Below are 17,579 nucleotides of genomic sequence, written 5' to 3'. Positions count from 1 at the left end.
AACTGCTGCAATAGCCCAAGATATTTGGGTTGTAACTTGTACATGATATAACAGCCGGTCAGCTTCCAAAGATTCTAGGTACCTTCCATGTACCAAAACCATTAGCTAGCTCGAGCTGAGCTGGTTAAAAGTTAGGTTTAGGTGTCAAGCACTTAAGAGGTTTAATGCCTCCAAGAAGACTGCTCCTGTGCAGACTTTAAAAACTTAGTTCAGCTAACTCTGTTTCATTGCTGGACAGAAAAGTTCCCTCCAATTTACTATTTGTCCCAGAAAACTTACCTTTTTTTGTAAAAAAAAAAAAAAGTTTCTTTGCTAATTAGTCTGTCTGGTGACATTTAATACTTTTAAATGGGAACACACTTTCTAACTTCTGTAGTAAGTAAAAAGTAGTTAAACGTTATTTAAAACTACGATTTTTGTGAAGAAAATGTTGCTTCACTTTCTGGTGCAGGGGAAAGTGTTTTAAATGTTTTTACTGAGCTTTTTTCCCTGGGAAAAGGTTATTTTTTGCTGATGTTCTGTAATACTGACTATTGCTGGATATCTTCCCTGGAAATCAAGCAGCATTTTTGTATTCACCATAGAAAAAGGTAGTGATTCCTCAGCTGGACCTTTCTACCAGCCAGAAAAAGATTAAACAGCCTTTGCCACAACATCAGGCAGGTTATTTGCCTCCTGTGCAGTGCTGGATCCTCAGACCACTCCTCTATTTATTGGGATCCCTCTGGTGTAGTCCCTACAGCCACCATGGACTGTGTCAGTTTATGACCTGTTAGTGGGCACAGTCCAGCCACTCTGTACTGGGAGAAGAGACAAGAAAAGTTCACTGCTTAGCTAGAATGTTGTGCCATCTCTGGGGAAGTTCTTACTGGCAGTACTGGGTCTCCTTCTTCAGAAATTCACTTTAAAAAAGCTTCAAAAGCACAGTCTTCCCTCCCTGTCTTCATCTGACAGTTGATTGGTTGAGCATGTCGTGAGAGGGGTGTCGTTAACTGTCACAGGAATTGTGCATTTAGTTTTGCTCTGAAACTAAAGAAGTCCTCTGATGCTTCATGGGATCCAGTGCTGATTTTTCCAGCTTACTGCTCAGATAAGCCCCATTTCAAGACTTCTTTCCTCTCATTTTATTTCTCATTTTATTAATAAATGTATTATTTTTTTTCTATTGTTAGGTTTAAAACGTTTTAATATTTTAATTTGTTAGTGTTTAGAGCAATTCTTGCATGAATTTCTGCTTGTAGCAGTGTTTATTTTCTTCTGTGTTTGCCAAATGAATGTTTCTGAGGAAGCTTTCAGTGCTTATGTCATAAGTGCAGTGTGTGTGTGTGCTGTTAGAGATGGGGTCTGTCTCATGGAATCATAACTGCAAGTTAATCACCCCCTCTTTACTTCAGTTACTCTAATTTATTTTATCTTTTGACAGGAAAATATTGCAGAACTTAGATTTTTCATCATTTATACATGATTTACTATATGTATGACTCTGATCTGTGTGTTAACCCTGGACTGTGATTTTACCGCAAATGCAGTTATTTGAATGTACTCTGGAAATTTTACTCGACAAGCAAATACAGTTTAAATTGCTGTTAAATGTTATTTTATGACAGTTTAACGTGATTAAAGTGTGGTGAGCTAATTTTTACACTGGGTAGGCACATTGGTTGCTTTGGTTTTTCAACTTTGTGTACTAGAAATTCTTTAGCTTCTGTCGGTTATAAAAGAATACCTTTGTTTTCAACAAGAAATATCTTTATTGAATTATAAACAATGACAAAGGTAGTCATACATTTATATAGATGAAAATAAACCATATTGCCCTGTTGTCATTTGCAAACATTATATAGTAATTTGCAAACATATATTACATATATTCTATATTGTTCTTGTCCATTTAATATTACATAGCTCATTCAATTCCTGCCTTCCCTTAAACCTCATTCTTCCTCCAAAACATTATTCTGCATGCATTGTTACCACAATTTCCATTTTTTTCTGTATAATTTGCTCTACCTTTTTTAAAGATCCTACTTCCAATTCTTTTATCTCTGTTACTGTAATTCTCTACTTCAAGTACAGTAGGTTTAGTCTTTGATTTCTATTTTCTAGTAATTTCTTTTTTGGCAGCCACAAGAATTAAACTCAGCAAGGCATTACTATGTCAGGGCAATTCTGATTCTGTATCATAGCTCAAAAAAATTTTCATTAGTTACACTGGTTTACTTAATTAGTATTTCTGATTTGAGTAATCTGCAAGCAATTTTTATAGTCTGCCAACTCATTGCACACTCCAAAAATATGTTCCAAGTTACCTCTTTCCCCCCATCATACCTCCAACATTTGCAATGTACCTGAGGAAAAATTATTTGAAGTCTTGGGATATAAAAATACCTATGCAAACACTTCCAGGCAAAGATCTTAAATCTCAGCCTTTGTTGCATATTTGGGAGCCTTACATATATTCTGCCATTGTTTCTTTGTGAATTAGTTATCCAAACTCTCTTCCTAGTCCTTTCTAACCTCTTCTGATGCCTGTAGTTATATACAATATTTTATATGCCATACTAATTATCCCTTTTTTAACAACAGCTTCTGATCTAGATTCTTCTAAAAACTCTGCCAGTGCTGTTCTTACACTCATTCTTTTCCATTCTCTTTGCCTGTACTTTGATATTAAACCTTGATAGGGAAGACAGTCTGTAGCCTGCAGTTCAAATGTATTTTTTTGCCTCTTCCAATTCAGTTAACTTTCTCTTGCTAATTATTTGCTCCCAAATGTTGGCTCCTTTGCCGGTTTTCTCCAGTAAATTCCAGCTCCCTGTTGTCTATTCTCTGTACCTCTAATTGCAGTCATCGCTATCAGAAGAATTTCCTTTCTCCATTCCCATTTTTGGCTTAGGTCTTAGAATATTTTCTGCTGCATTATAAGTCTAATAATCTGATGTTCTCCTTTTCATTCTTCCTCAACATATGGGTTACAGATCTGACCTAGAAGCATATCTCACACTTATAGGTCCAACTCTTGAGCTCCTCCCTCTACCCATAATGCCCCAGTTAGCCTACAATACCTCCAATGTCATTTAGATCCTCTCCCAGAAGCCCTTTTTCAGTCATACAAACATTTGTGAATATTTTTTTTTTTTTTTAGGAAAACTTGTCTTAAGACTTTTTCTACATACTCCCTCTTTCTCTATCTAGTATTTTGGATTTCTACATGTTAACCCTTTTTTGACCTTTTTTTTTTTTTTTTTTAAACCTTTTTATGTATTCCTGTTGCATACCATTGTTAGTTTTCTTTCTTTTTTTTTCTATCCTTTTTAGGGTACTACTGCTACCATTATTGGTAGTTAGCTGTGTAAAAAAAAAAAAAAAAAAAAAAAAAAAAAAAACTTTTTTTTCCCTTTTTTCCTTTAGATGTGAAGTTATCCTGTCTCGCATTCATTCTTACTGATGGGTTTGGAGCCAATCCTCGGCTCCGACTCTGCCATTTTTACAAGCTCGAGGTCTTCAGCTAGCTCGAGGCTAACCCCCTGATGCACTAGTGCCCAACTCAGATCTTGTTTGCAGCGGAAACGGATCGAGAGGTTTCTGTGCTAGCTCAGGCTAAGTACAGAATTTTCATAAATATTTTACAGATAACCATTTAAAATGTCATAGTTTTCCTTAAAAAATAGTTTGGAGGGCTTTATCCTCATTATAGTGTGCTGTTTGCTATATTTTTTTGTGAAAATATAGTCTTTTAATTATAACTCTTAGGCCTTCAGTTTGTTGGGCCTTTTTTTAGTAATCAGGATTAATGTTTCTAATAGTAAAGTAGTTCTTCGCTAGAGTTTGTGTATTTTGCCTCTAAAGAGAATCTTTTTTCCCAGTATCTTTGCTAGTTCGCTTATTACAATGCTCAATGCTTGACTTTATATAGTAGAGTTTATATAAGTAGTTAGCATTTTCCATTTAACAGTTACATATTTGCAGTTTACCTTGTTATACTTGCAGTAGTCCATTTAAATTAGAGGACTCCTTTTTCCTTACATTCAAAGGGCTTATCGTGTGTTTGTGTTTTCATTTGGTACTAGTGATTAAATTTATAGATATATTTTGTTACTGTAACCTTGTTGAAGTTAGAGAGGTTCAAGCCAATTAATTCTTTGCTAACTTGAGACAAACTTCTTAATGTCTAAACAGTCGAAAGAATCAAAACCTTCTAGTTTTAAGAAGTGTCCTAAGTGTGGGCAAAAAATGTCACTAACTGATGGTCACACAGAATGTTTATATTGCTTGGGAGCAGTTCATTTGCAGGACTCTTGTGCTATATGTCATTCATTTAGCTCAAGAGTCCTGCAGGAGAGGAAAAACTGATTTTAAGAGGGCTCCTAAAGTCCTTATTCACTGAAGCCCTTGAACAAGGTAAAAAAACACAAAAAAGTAAGTCATCTACTTCTGAGAAATCCTTAAAAAGATCTTCTACATCATCAGAGTCAGAGCCATCTAAAAAGGCACTGAGATTGTCTCCGACTATTTCTGTAAAAGTTCACTCTGAAAAAACTTCAACCTTGGCTCCACTGCCTTCGGAGCCGATGGTTGTACAAGTAAGGAGTCAGTCCCCAACATTGGAGCCGGTATCTCCAACTTTGAGATCACCACTAATTCAGATGTCTGCATCACCAGCCTTGTCGTCCAGATCCTCAAGAAGCCTTTCTGAATTTGATGTGGATCGAGTTGTGCAGAGACTGCCAAGGACTCCGACGCTAGCCAAATCATTATCGGAACTGACTGGACCTTCCCCTTCTACCTGGATTCCTCCTCCGACCCGACTGGAATGTGTGGGGCCGATGGTGATGGGACTGTTGGAACCGAGACCTACTCCAGGATCTTTGCTTCTGACTGATTCAACTACCTCAGTGCCATCCGTGGAGTCTAAGAGCCGGCACTCGCTGGTCGGGTTCGGGGGGGGGGGGTGAGTGAAGCCGATATTTTGTCAGATCTGACTCTTCCTCTAGGAGCCTCAGCTGGGGTGAGCTCGGCTACTACCTCTGCTTCGGAGACTACTCCTGTGGTGCTGAGGATGCCCCTTGGTTCCGCTGAGCCGGAGGGTTCTTTGGCCCAGGGGAGTTGGGCCTTTGAAGCTATGAGGAGAGCTCTGTCCTCAGAGACAGCCTCACTATCTGCTTCATCCATTACATCCCTTAGAGCACTGGTGTCCATCTCAGCCAGACAAACTCCACAGAAGCGTTGAGACCCAGAGCTTCAGGAAACCCCAGCGGGTGATCATTTATCTTCTGAGACCTCTCTGGAATACCCTTCTGAAGAGGCTTCTCAGAAGAAAACATGCAAGAGGAAGCATTTGGACTCCCCACGGGAATCAATCACATCGGACACAGACCTCGATGAATCAGAAGGGTCCCCACGGTCGCCCTCTGAGGATGTCTCCTTTGCAGACATCCTTGAGATCCTAAGGGAAAAAGGCGGCTGGAAGTCCATCAACCCTACTCGAGAGAGCAGTCTGTATACCTGAAAGCCTTTGGGTATCGACCTTCCACCTCTTGGGTGTCTCCGCCTTTTCATGATCTTCTGTAATTAATTTGTCGAAAGGTGTGGGAGTCTCCAGACACAGTGGAGTCTGTCCCTATGAGGCCTGATAAGTTCATAACCACCCCAGAAGACAATGTTTTTGTAACCAAAGGTGTTCCTGTAGATGTTATGGTGGTGGCGGTGGCCACTAAGAAGGAGTTATCAGAGACATCCTCATCTGTTCATCCTCTGAATAAAGATTCACGTACGATGGACAGATATGGAAAATGCACCTTTTCATCAGCGGCCTTTACTCTCAGGTCCCTGAATTACTTAACCTACTGTATTAGTTAACACAAAAACCTCTAAGGAAACAGTCCTGCAGCGATAAATTCAGTGAATCCAATGACAGCAAATAGTCGCTTAGTAAATATAATAATGTAAGCACTTTTATTACACACAAGAACTTTCGGTAGGCTCAATATCCCACCTTCTTCAGACGAAACAATACATTCAAGGGAACACTTAACTTAAATACTTTTTACCCTTGTTAATGACCTCATAATTGAGGACCCACCTACAATTAAAAACACTACTATTGAATACATAAAACCTTTCAATAAGTTCTGAAAGAACCTGTTATACATACTATTTTAAAAATCAATACAAATCACATGTATAAACCATAAATACTATTGTTCTATATCATATTAAAACATACATTCATAATAAATAATATAAAATAAATAAATTAACCCAACGTATCGATCGGTTAGATGACGTGGCTGGAGGGAGTAGCAGAGTGCACCAAGGTCGTCTAAGGGATACGGATGTACTACATAGCACCAGCAACACAACTGTAAGGACTGTAACCCAGAATAAAGCTGTGCGGCATGTAGGAGGTGCTGGAGGCGTTAATTCTACCGACGCGAATGCTGATATGAACAATCGGAGCAACACTTTTAATAGTGAATCTAGTATACCACCAGGGCAAGTTGGTTTGGCTATGAGCAACACTAGATCCACACAAGGTACTGTACAAGAAAATCATTTTTATGATTCACTACCGTCTGTTGACTCTTACCTTAATAAGAAAAACTTTTTTGCTATTAATAACAACAGAAAGGAGTCGGAACCTGGTGTGGGAGCCACGTGCTCCGTTTTGGACAACATTAATGTTTTGATTGGGGACTTTGATACTAGGCTGTATAAATGTAAGAAATTGCAATTAGAGATCGCCTACCTGGGAGAGTGCTTAGAGAGGAAGATTGTGCCTAAGGGGCTTAGGCAATGGCGCTTCCCAGTAGGCTTAATTGAAGGATCTGAGTTCCATATGCAATTATTGGAGTTGTTTGATAGGCAGAGTTTTGAATTTATCAGATTACTCATCGAACATTATGAGCAGCAAGTCGAAGGGTTTAGAATGGAATTAGCAGGGTTAGAGAAGAGAATAAAAGAGCACCAAGACTTTTTAAGATATAAGTATGATTATGCTCGTATTTTCACGAGCATAGAGGCCACCACTAATAAATTAAGTGAAAACAAGAAGAAGAAAATAAAAAGGGATGTGCAGCAATATACTACTAAAACAGCATACCCAAAACCTCCACAGAATGGTAGAATTAAAAATAAGAAGAATAATAAATCTGATGTGGTTCCACCTGTAACTTATAGACAGGATATGCCTAGGGTAGGACAGGAAATACAAAGTTTGGATGATTTTCGGGTGGAGGATGTTAATTCTTATCAGGGGCCTGGTTTTGGTGTGCCAGAAGTAGATGAAGGAGAGGAAGCAGCAGGGCAGATAGATGACTTGGAAGTTTTGCCTGGGCCACAAGTAAATGTTTCTAACCAAGAGACTGAGAATAGTAGAGATGGTCACAATCAGGGTTTTTGGGAAGGGAGGTATCCACACCAAATGAACTTGAGGTCGAACAGGAATGGGGGGGTGGGGACGAATTTAAGGAACAGACAGAATCAAGGGAGGTGACGACACCTCCAGAAGAATATCCCATTATAGTATATAGTACGGAAGGTGATTTTAAAATCTTTAATTACACCGCGCTAAATATTACCACTGATATGGCTGATTTCTTTTCTAAGGGCCTGTTTTTCGTCCCAGATTCCCACATGGACCTAGTTAAAACGATTATAGACCTCAAGTTATTTGTAAGGAAGTTGAATTTAACTTCTGTGTTAGGTAAAAGTTCATCACTTACGAATCCATTTAGAATAGCTAGTCTGTTTAATCCCCCATTAGTCAACAATTTAAGATCATTTGAAAAAGCATGTGAGTTAGATTTAAGGTATTTAGCAGTTAATAGGGCGTGCAATGTAAAAAATAAACTTAATATTTCGGGAGAACAACGAGATTTCTTATTATTAATCCAGGATTGTAAAATACGAGTAATGAAACCCGATAAAGGGAATGGCCTCATTTTTATGAACCATAATGATTACATAAGTGAACTCATGGCACATTTGACTGAGGGCCCTTATGAGAGTATAAGCCTGAACGAAGTAAATATAGCTAATAATAACATTAGAACTACTATTGAAGATTTATTTTTAGAGGAACTCATAGATTATGACATCCACTCCTACTTGAGTGTGTTGGCACCTAAAATGCCTTCGTTTTTTGGGGCACCAAAAATCCACAAGTCCATTACTAAACCCCCATTTAGACCAATTGTGGATAGTAGGGGGTCGATATTGGTGGCTTGTGCCAAATATGTTGACACTATACTTAAGCCACTCATTAAAACAGAAAAGCAGATTTGTAAGGACTCGTGGGATTTTTTGGGGAACATCAACGAAATAGCTTTTAACCCACATTTCATTTTTCTGACTGTTGATATTAAAGATCTTTATACAGTCATACCCCAGCAGTTGGGTTTGGAATGGTTGAGGGAGTTCATGGAGTACAAAAAGGTCCCACAAAATACTATCTATATAACAGAAACATTATTAGAGTTGGTTCTAAAGTATAGTTGTTTTAGTTTTAATGGACTAATATTTAAACAAACGTCAGGAGTGGCCATGGGCTCCCCATGTGGGGGAGCGTTTGCCAACTGTGTTATCGCACAGTGGGAAAAGACATTCTTATTTAAGGATGATGGCTTTCAACAACATGTCGCCTGGTACACTAGGTACCAGGACGACATGTTTTTTCTTTGGAAGGGCCCTTTAGATGGGATTGAGCGCTTTATTGAAAATATGAAGACGTTTACAGATTTCCTGGATTTCACGTATGAGGTTAACTCTAACCAAATTAATTATTTAGACATTCTCATCAGTAAAGATTATAGTGAATCCAGATTTGTTAGTGAGATTTATCGCAAACCCACATATTCTAATGGGTTTCTACATTTTAGTAGTTGCCACCCTTACCATCAAAAAAGAGCTGTAGTAAAAGGACAGATGGTAAGGGCAGCGCGTATGACTACTAGGGATGTGGATTTTATAAACGAGTGCGATAAACTTACCAACATGTTTCTGAATAGGGGCTACCCTGGGGTACTCCTGACTGAAATTAAGAAAGAAGTAGAGATGAAAAGGCTCTCTGGACATTTCAAACCTATCCTATACCCACAGAGCTTGGATACTCCAACGGACCAAGTTAGTATAGGAAATATGGGATCGAATAAGGTAGGAATTAATGTTAACATAAAATTCTTGTGTACTTTTTCGATTGACCATCGTTTAATAAGGGACATTTTACAGAAGAATTGGTCCATTATTAGGGAGGATAGACAATTAACTGAGGCATTAGGGTCAGTACCTAACCTTACATTTAGAAAGGGTTTTAGCCTAAAAGCCCTTTTGGAAAGAACTAAAAAAGTAGGGTTTAACAAATATAAAGGTATGGCCAAATGTGGGACATGCCACCAGTGTAAGAATATACAGGAAGGAACACAAGTTACAATAAATAAAGAGAGATATAAAGTTATGGGTAGTTTTAATTGTGGGGCAAGAGCAGTGGTGTATGTGGCCTTATGCAACAAATGTACCGCTTTCTATATAGGAAAGACCGAAAGGGTGTTGCGTAAACGCATATACGAGCATCTTTATGCAACATCAAAGATGGACTTAAGGAATGCATTGGCCCGCCATGATATGGAACACCCTGACCATACTTTCTATTTCTCTGTCCTTAAGCAAGTTGTAACTGATGTAAATAGTGGCCCTTGGCAAATTAATCTGGAAAAAGAAGAGTTATTCTGGCAAATTAGAACAGGAGCATATATTTATCCAGGAATTAATGAAGCTGTGTCATTGTCTTGTATTTTGAAATTATTGGCCTTGCGCAGATAATTCGTAGATTATTCACATGTTGTCTAGTCCTATGTTCTCTGTGTGGGTTGTTGGGTGGGTGTTCTGTTTTTGGGGGGGGGGTGGTACGTGTGGGCTTGTATTGTATTTATGCATATATACATTGTTTTGGTATATATATATATATAGGACTTTAGACCCTTACATCAGTAAAATGATATGTGGGCATGTATTGTATATAGGCATATACACACTGTTTTATATATGTACAGGACTTTGGATTTATCCATCATTTAGGTTATAAGTAAGGGACCCAATATTACTACTAGTATAGGGTAGGATTAGTGCACTAAATTAGCTTTAGTGACTTTGTTTGTAAATACTATCGTGCTTTTTAGAAATATGGAGGCAACATTCTGTCAGTTTAGGTTAATATATTTAGTAAGCACACTAGACTCTCACCAGCTTTAGATGGTTTGGCTGGTTTGGGTTGATTATTTCCCACATGTATGGCAATTGTTTTTGCTTTTTATTGTTGTTTTTTACTGATGGAATTGTACCTCGCTTGATGTGGGGTGATGTATTTGTTTGTTTATTATTATTATCATTTTTATTATGAATGTATGTTTTAATATGATATAGAACAATAGTATTTATGGTTTATACATGTGATTTGTATTGATTTTTAAAATAGTATGTATAACAGGTTCTTTCAGAACTTATTGAAAGGTTTTATGTATTCAATAGTAGTGTTTTTAATTGTAGGTGGGTCCTCAATTATGAGGTCATTAACAAGGGTAAAAAGTATTTAAGTTAAGTGTTCCCTTGAATGTATTGTTTCGTCTGAAGAAGGTGGGATATTGAGCCTACCGAAAGTTCTTGTGTGTAATAAAAGTGCTTACATTATTATATTTACTAAGCGACTATTTGCTGTCATTGGATTCACTGAATTTATCGCTGCAGGACTGTTTCCTTAGAGGTTTTTGTGTTCATTGGTTTGTTTGGCGGTTTGAGTTCGACGTTCTACTGTATTAGTTTATAGGTTCATAGGTTGGTACTAGGCTATCGGCCCTAGGGCCTATACAAGCCTAGCCAGAAATATTCCCTGGATATTTCTTCCCACAATATCTACTTTCCTGGACTCTTCTCTAGCAGGGCTACTGACGTGATTGCCAGGGTGAATTTCCTATCTCCCATCCAGTCAAAGTGTTGAAGGCCTTGGTGAGGTCCAGATAGGCTGTGTAGACTGCCTTACTCTTGTCCACAGCTGTGGAGACTGATTTGAAGAAGTTAGTCAGGTTAAGAAGACAAGATAGGCCCTTCACGGACCCAAACTGGGTGAGGCCCAGTGCTTGAAGGTTGCTAATGTATTTGTTTATAAGTTCCATGATAATGCGTTCCATGCCCTTGCAGATCAGGCTCATCAGACTGATAGGATGGTAGTTCCCGGGATACAAGGTGGATCCCCCCTTGTGGAGTGGGATAACTGTAGGTGTGCGTCACTCGTAGGTGGGTACTAGGCTATCAGCCCGAAGGCATTTATAAGCCTAGCCAGAATGTGTTGGCTTTCGCCATCCCCTTAGATTAGTTCCCTATGCCTCCGTCCAGTAGAGCCACAGAAGTGATCCCTGAGGTAAACTTTGTTTCCCATCCACTCATCAAGGTTTCTTTTGAAGAGTGTTAGCGAGGAGCTCTGCCAAATGTAGATTGGGATCTTGTTCCAAAGCATGGGAAGTCTATGGGACAGGAATCTATCCCTCCAGCACGTCCTATTTATTGTTGTGGTAAGGTTTAGATCCCTAGAGCGTGTGGCTCGAGGGGATAAGGTTTTTTTTAGGTGGAGCATGTCCATCAATTCTGGGTTGGACATGGCCTTGTATGTCAGGCAGAGATCACCTCTGAGTAGGCGGTATGCAACCGAGTACAACTGGACTTTCTTTAGTCGAGCTGCATAGGGCATCTGTTTGAGGCCATTGATCCCCTTGGTGAGGTACTTCTGTGGTCTTTCCAGCTGTTGCATGTGTCTTGTAAGGTACATCCCAAGTGGGGCATTGTACTGTAAGATGGGTCTGATGAGTGATGAGTAGAGGGGCACAATGATCTCTTTTGATCTGGATGCAAACCCTTTTGTGATTAAGTGGGTCACGTAGAAGGATTTTCTAACCACTTTGGCAATGTGATTATCAAAGGTGAGATTACTTGGGTCCCCAGATCCCTTATTACGTCTTCCGTATTTAGAGGACTGCCACCTATGTGGTAGTTTGTGGGTACTTTGTTTTTTCCAAAGGGGATGACTATGCACTTTTTGGCATTTAGCTTGAGGCCATGATATTGACACCAGGTATCCATCTCAGTGAGACCCTTTTGCAGGATGTGTGTGTCAGCCAGAGAGTCCTGGTCCTGGACCATGATCCGCAACATTCTACTCTGCAGGGACAGCCAGCCCAAAAGCTTCCAGTCTACCCAGCAGAGTATTTTGATCTCTTGCGCTACTTCTCCTGACCACCCCACTGAGGAATTCCCTAGGAAGAAAAAGTGCAAAAGGAGGCACTTAGACTCTCCTCAGGATTCAGTCACTGAGGATACTGATCTCAATGAAGAGGAGGGATCCCTGAAATCACCACCTGATGACATCTCATTTGGAGACATTCTTGAGATCCATGGACCATGGAGGTATCCTTCTCATTGAGACCCTTTTGGAGGATGTCTGTGTCAGCCGGAGAGTCAATTATAGCCCCTAGTTTACAGTTGTCTGCAAACTTGGTCAGCCATAGTCCTCCTGTGCTTGCCTGTACCTCTGAGAAGTATATGCCGAACAGGAGGGGTCCCAGGACTGACCCCTGGGGAACACCACTTGTAACTGGTCTAGAGATGGACCTAGCTCCCGCAACTGTCACCACGTGGGTTCTGTCCGTGAGCCAGTTGGCAACCCATCTTGTGATGTAGGGGTTTATGTTCAGATTGGTGAGCTTGTCTATAGTACCAGAATGGGGAATGGTGTCAAAGGCCTTAGCGATGTCTAGGTAGGCTGTGTGTACCACCTTTCCCTCATCTATATGCTTGGTAACTGTTTCAAAGAAGTCCACCAGGTTTAGGAGGCATGATCTGCCCTCAACAAAGTCAAACTGGGTAGGGTCCAGTGTTTGGAGGGTCCCAATGTCTCTCTTAATGAGTTCCATGATGATGCGCTCCATAGCCTTGTAGACCAAGCTAGTCAGGCTTATAGGGCGATAGTTCCCAGGGTCTGTTGTGGCTCCATCTTTGTGGTGCGGGATAACTGTTGCTGTGCGCCACTCTATGGGTATGTAGCCTGTGGAGAGGCTGAGGTTGAACAGTGTGTTTAGGTGAGGGGTTAGTTCATCTTTGAGCTCGTGTAGGATGCAGCCTGGGACACTGTCCGGTCCCATTGATGCTGAGTTTTTGGCTTTGGAGAGGGCTGTTTTAACCTGAGTGTCTGTGATTTCAGGGACTCTACATTCTTCTGGTATGGTTATGGGTCCTTTTGGGGGTAAGATGGGGGTGAAGTTTGCGCTGAACCTGTCTGCCAGGATGTTGGCGATATCGGTCGATTCAGTATATTTTGTGCCATTCTGCACCAACTCTGAGCAGATCTGAACATTGCCACTTAGATTCTTGACATAGCTAAAGAATGCCTTGTGGGTATCTTTGGAGTACTTGGCAATTTTTCTTTCAAAGCTTGCCTTGGATGATTTTATGAGGTATCGTAGTTTCTTGCTGATACTGATCAGGGATGTCTTCCCTTCTTGGGATTTTACTCTTTTCTGTACTAGTTTCCTCCTTCTATTGTATAGCTTGTTTATGGCAGGAGTCCACCAGACTGGTTTCCTTTTCTTGGAGGAGTGAGTCTTGGTTTTGCTTTGGATGGCACGATCCATGCATTCTTATAGCTGCCCGTAGAATGCATTAGTAAAGGATTTTACAGCTTGCACAGTGTTATCCTTCAGCATGGGGGCTTTGAAATTTTCTACCTCGGTCTTAAGTAACATGAAGTTTGCTTTTGAAATGTTTTTCATGGTGGCTTTCTTGTCTGGGGGAGGGGGCGGAATATGGATATCCAAAATTATTTGTTTATAGTCAGATCTAACCAGTGAGGGGTTGACCTCTGGTGTGGAACACCGGTCACCCATGTTGGTGATGACCAGGTCCAATATGTTGTCACCTCTGGTGGGAGTGTTCACCATTTGAACCAGGGCGTTTGAGTTTATAAATTCTAGGAAAAGTTGGGCAAGAGAGTTAGTACTTGAGTAGTTCTCCCAGTTAATGTTTGGGTAATTGAAATCACCCAATATTAGGGTGTTTGGTAGGACCTTTATGTTTTCCAGTGTTTCCAGAAATGCGAAATGGGGGTCCTGGGACATGATGGGTGATCTATAGCAAGCTACAATTTGAATTGCAGTTTTGCCCATTGTTACTTGCACGTGGATGATCTCTGATGCATCGTGCTGTGACACTAACCTGGAGGTGTGGGTATCCTTGATGAATATGGATACGCCCCCCGCCTTTTCTATTTCAGTTTGGGTTCTGTGGCCGAAATGTATGGTATGAGTTGTAACCTGATAGTGCTGGTGTGCTGGAGCCTTAATCCAGGTTTCTGTTACTGCACATATATCAATTTTCTCCATACTGAGGAGTGCCTCGAGTGCGTGCATTTTGAGGTTTAGACTTTTAGCATTGAGTAGCATTACCCTTAGTTTTTTGTTACTTGTGCTATTTACGGCGGTGGGTTTGTCTTTTGAGCTTTGCCTAAAAAAGGCACTATGGGGGTGGCAAGAGTCTTAGCAAGTATTTGAAAGCCTAAGGGTGACAGGTGCAAGCCAACTCAGTGGGCAGGAAGCCTGAGGGTGAGGCTATGATTAAACATGACACTTAAGTGAGGTGCCATTTCATTTTGTAGTTCATGTAGTACACAGCCCGGGATGTCATCGGTACCATGGATGCTGTATTCTTAGCTTTGGAGAGTGCAGTTTCTACCTGTTTGGCCATGATTACTGGAATTTGGCAATCTTTTGGTATTGAGATGGGCCCTTTAGGGGGTGAGAGGGGGTGAAGTTTGCACTAAATCTGCCAGGATATTGGCAGTATCCTTGGGATCAGTATATTTAATGCCATTCTTTTGTAGCTCTGAGCATTGCCATTTAGATTCTTGACATAACTATAGAATGCCGTGTGGTTGTCTTTGGAATTTTTGGCAATTTTATTTTCGTAACTAACTTTGGAGAATTTTATGGGGGATCTCAGCTTCTTACTGAGGCTGGTAAGGGAATTTTCTGCATCCTGGGATTTTTCTCTTTTGTGCAGCAGTTTTTTTCTTCTGTTGTATAGTTTAAGGTGGGGGACCACCAGATTGGCTTCCTTTTTTTGGAGGAGAGCGTTTTGGCTCTATTTGGGATGGCACGATTCATGCACGAGTGGTTGTGCTCATACAGTGCCTTAATGTAGGATTCAGCAGTCGAACCTTTAGCTCCCATCTGCATGGGTGCCATGAAGTTAGTCACTTCTGACTTGAGTAGCATGAAGTTGGCTTTTGGAGAAGTTTTTTTGTGGAGGTTTACTTACTGGGGGGTGGGAGTGGGATGTGGATGTCAAGGGTGATTTGCTTATGGTCAGACCTGACCAATGAGGGGGTGACTACTGGTATGGAGCATCTATCTCCCATGTTGGGAATGACCAGGTGTAGGATATTGGAGCCCCTCATGGGACAATGGATTAGTTGATCCAGGGCATTGGAATTTATGTATTCCAAGAACCGTTGGGAAAAGGTGTTGGTACCCGAGTAGTTTTCCCAGTTAATGGCAGGGTAGTTGAAATCTCCCAGTATTAGGGTGTTTGGTTGTATCTTAATATTGTCCATTATGTTCAGAAAGGTGTAGTGAGAATCTTGGGGCATGGTGGGGGATCTGTAGCAAGCTACAGTTTGGATTGCAGTCTTACCTAATGTTAGTTGCACTTGGAGAATTTCAGATGCATTGTGTTGGGCAACTAGCCTGGAGGTGTGAATATCCTTGATGAATATGGGCACTCCTCCATCTTTAGTGTTTCAGTCTTGGTTTGGTGGCCGAAAAGTGTGGTAAGAGTTGTAGCCTGGTATTGCAGGGGTGCTCTCTGGAGCCTTGAACCAGGTCTCAGTTACTGCACAGATATCGATGTTCTCCATTTTTAGGAGTGGTTCGAGAGAGTGGATTTTGAGGTTTAGACTTCTAGCATTGAGTAGCATTACCTTCAGATTTTGCATGGCTGTATCTGTTATGGTGGTGGTTTTGTCCTTTGAACCTTGCCTAAAAAAGGCACTATAGGGGTGGTGAAAGCTTTAGCCAGTAACCCGAATCCCAGGGGTGACAGGTGCCAGACCATCTCTGGCAAAGCATAGTGGTTCGTCGATCATGTCTTCCCAAGCAGACGGATACTGGATCCCCTTTGAATGACACCAGAAGCTTAGCCAATTGCTGAAGTCAATCATTTTGTCCTTATACTGTGGTATCATTCTGGGCAAAGGCAGGATGCTACACAGGGCTAAGGTCATACCTGCCTGGGCCACATGAGCCAAGAGCTCTTCCATGTCTCTCTTCATGTAGTCCAAGGAAGTACGTCTCAGGTCATTCACTCCAACATGGACAATGACAGAGTCGTATTTGTACTTGTTGTGGAGTGACTTGAGTGTGTGCGTTATGTGGCAGATCCTGGCACCCGACAGGCAGCAAACTGTAATTTTCTCCTTGTTCAGCATGGTGAGTGGGACATCAGTGTGCCTGACTATAGAATCACCTATGACTAACGTGTTGGGTACATTATCTTGCCTTAGGGGCTGTTGGGTGGCACACTGGTGTTGTGAGCTGTGTGTCACTTTAGTTGTGACTGGTGTTTGTTTGCATTTCAGCTTCAGAGGTCCTTGTTGCTTGGGCAGGTTAATGTTAAGAGTCTCTGCATATGTGAGTTTAGTTTTGCTATGTGTGGGTATTGATGGTGTGGGTTTTGAAGGGCTACGTGTTGCTTGAGGTGTAGTGCAGGTGTTAACCTTCTCCTCTTGACTGTCTAGCACAATCTTGGTTGGAGAGAGCTTTGCTTCCAGTTTAGCTATGTAAGTGCATCTCTCGCAGGTTGTAGTGTTGGGAGAGGGTTGTCTGTGTACATGAGGTAGTTGCTGCATTGCCCCAGTATGCTCAGATTTACCAGGTGGGTAGGAGAAATCACTGGAAGCTGACCCTTGGACATGCCTGTTTAGGTGTTTTTTTGTAAAGTACAAGAGCTGCTTTCCCTTACCTTTGTAAGGTACTTTGCAGTTATAGGCTGTTTAGTGCCTACGATTAATTTCTCCTTATTAACAAGGAGAGTTGAGTGCTTGTATCAGTTTAAGGCTACCTAGTGCTTTCCAGCAGATTCTAGAGCAAGTGCTAGTCACAGGGGTTCAGATTTTAGTGCTACTACTGAGAAACAAGCTAGTTCTAAGAGAGAATTTGAAGAGCAGACTTGCTGGCACCTGGAATAGTTTTAACCGTAGCCCGGCAGTGCTGCACAATGCAAAAAATGTGCAAACAAGCGTTTTTGGGATATAAATCAGCCCAAAAATGGCTAAAATTACAATTTCAGAGCTGGAAACCACTCCTCTAGTGTCAGACAAGGCAGTACAATGCTCACCACTCCCACTGGTAAGCAGTAGGACATCCCTCTACCACAGCAAGGTCTGGATAGCTCTGAACACAGAAAATAAAGTCCTGAAACCAACAAAGCCTGGTATTGGATTATTCTAGCTAGGAAAGGTGGGAAATAAGCAAACAATATAGGTT

The 17,579-nt window shown here is 40.9% G+C and overlaps 1 protein-coding gene across 1 annotated transcript in view; it reads left to right on the top strand.

The window, feature by feature from the left end:
* DOCK5 (dedicator of cytokinesis 5) overlaps positions 1-17,579 on the top strand; it is a gene marked incomplete in the record, with an annotated part of 3,482,443 nt that overhangs the window by 2,301,401 nt on the left and 1,163,463 nt on the right.

This window comes from Protopterus annectens, chromosome 9.part0 (genome assembly GCF_019279795.1).
Source record: "Protopterus annectens isolate FY-2018-M chromosome 9.part0, PAN1.0, whole genome shotgun sequence".
Lineage (NCBI taxonomy): Eukaryota > Metazoa > Chordata > Ceratodontiformes > Protopteridae > Protopterus > Protopterus annectens.
Note: the sequence above shows the minus strand (reverse complement) of the source record. Positions and strands in the feature narration are given on the sequence as shown.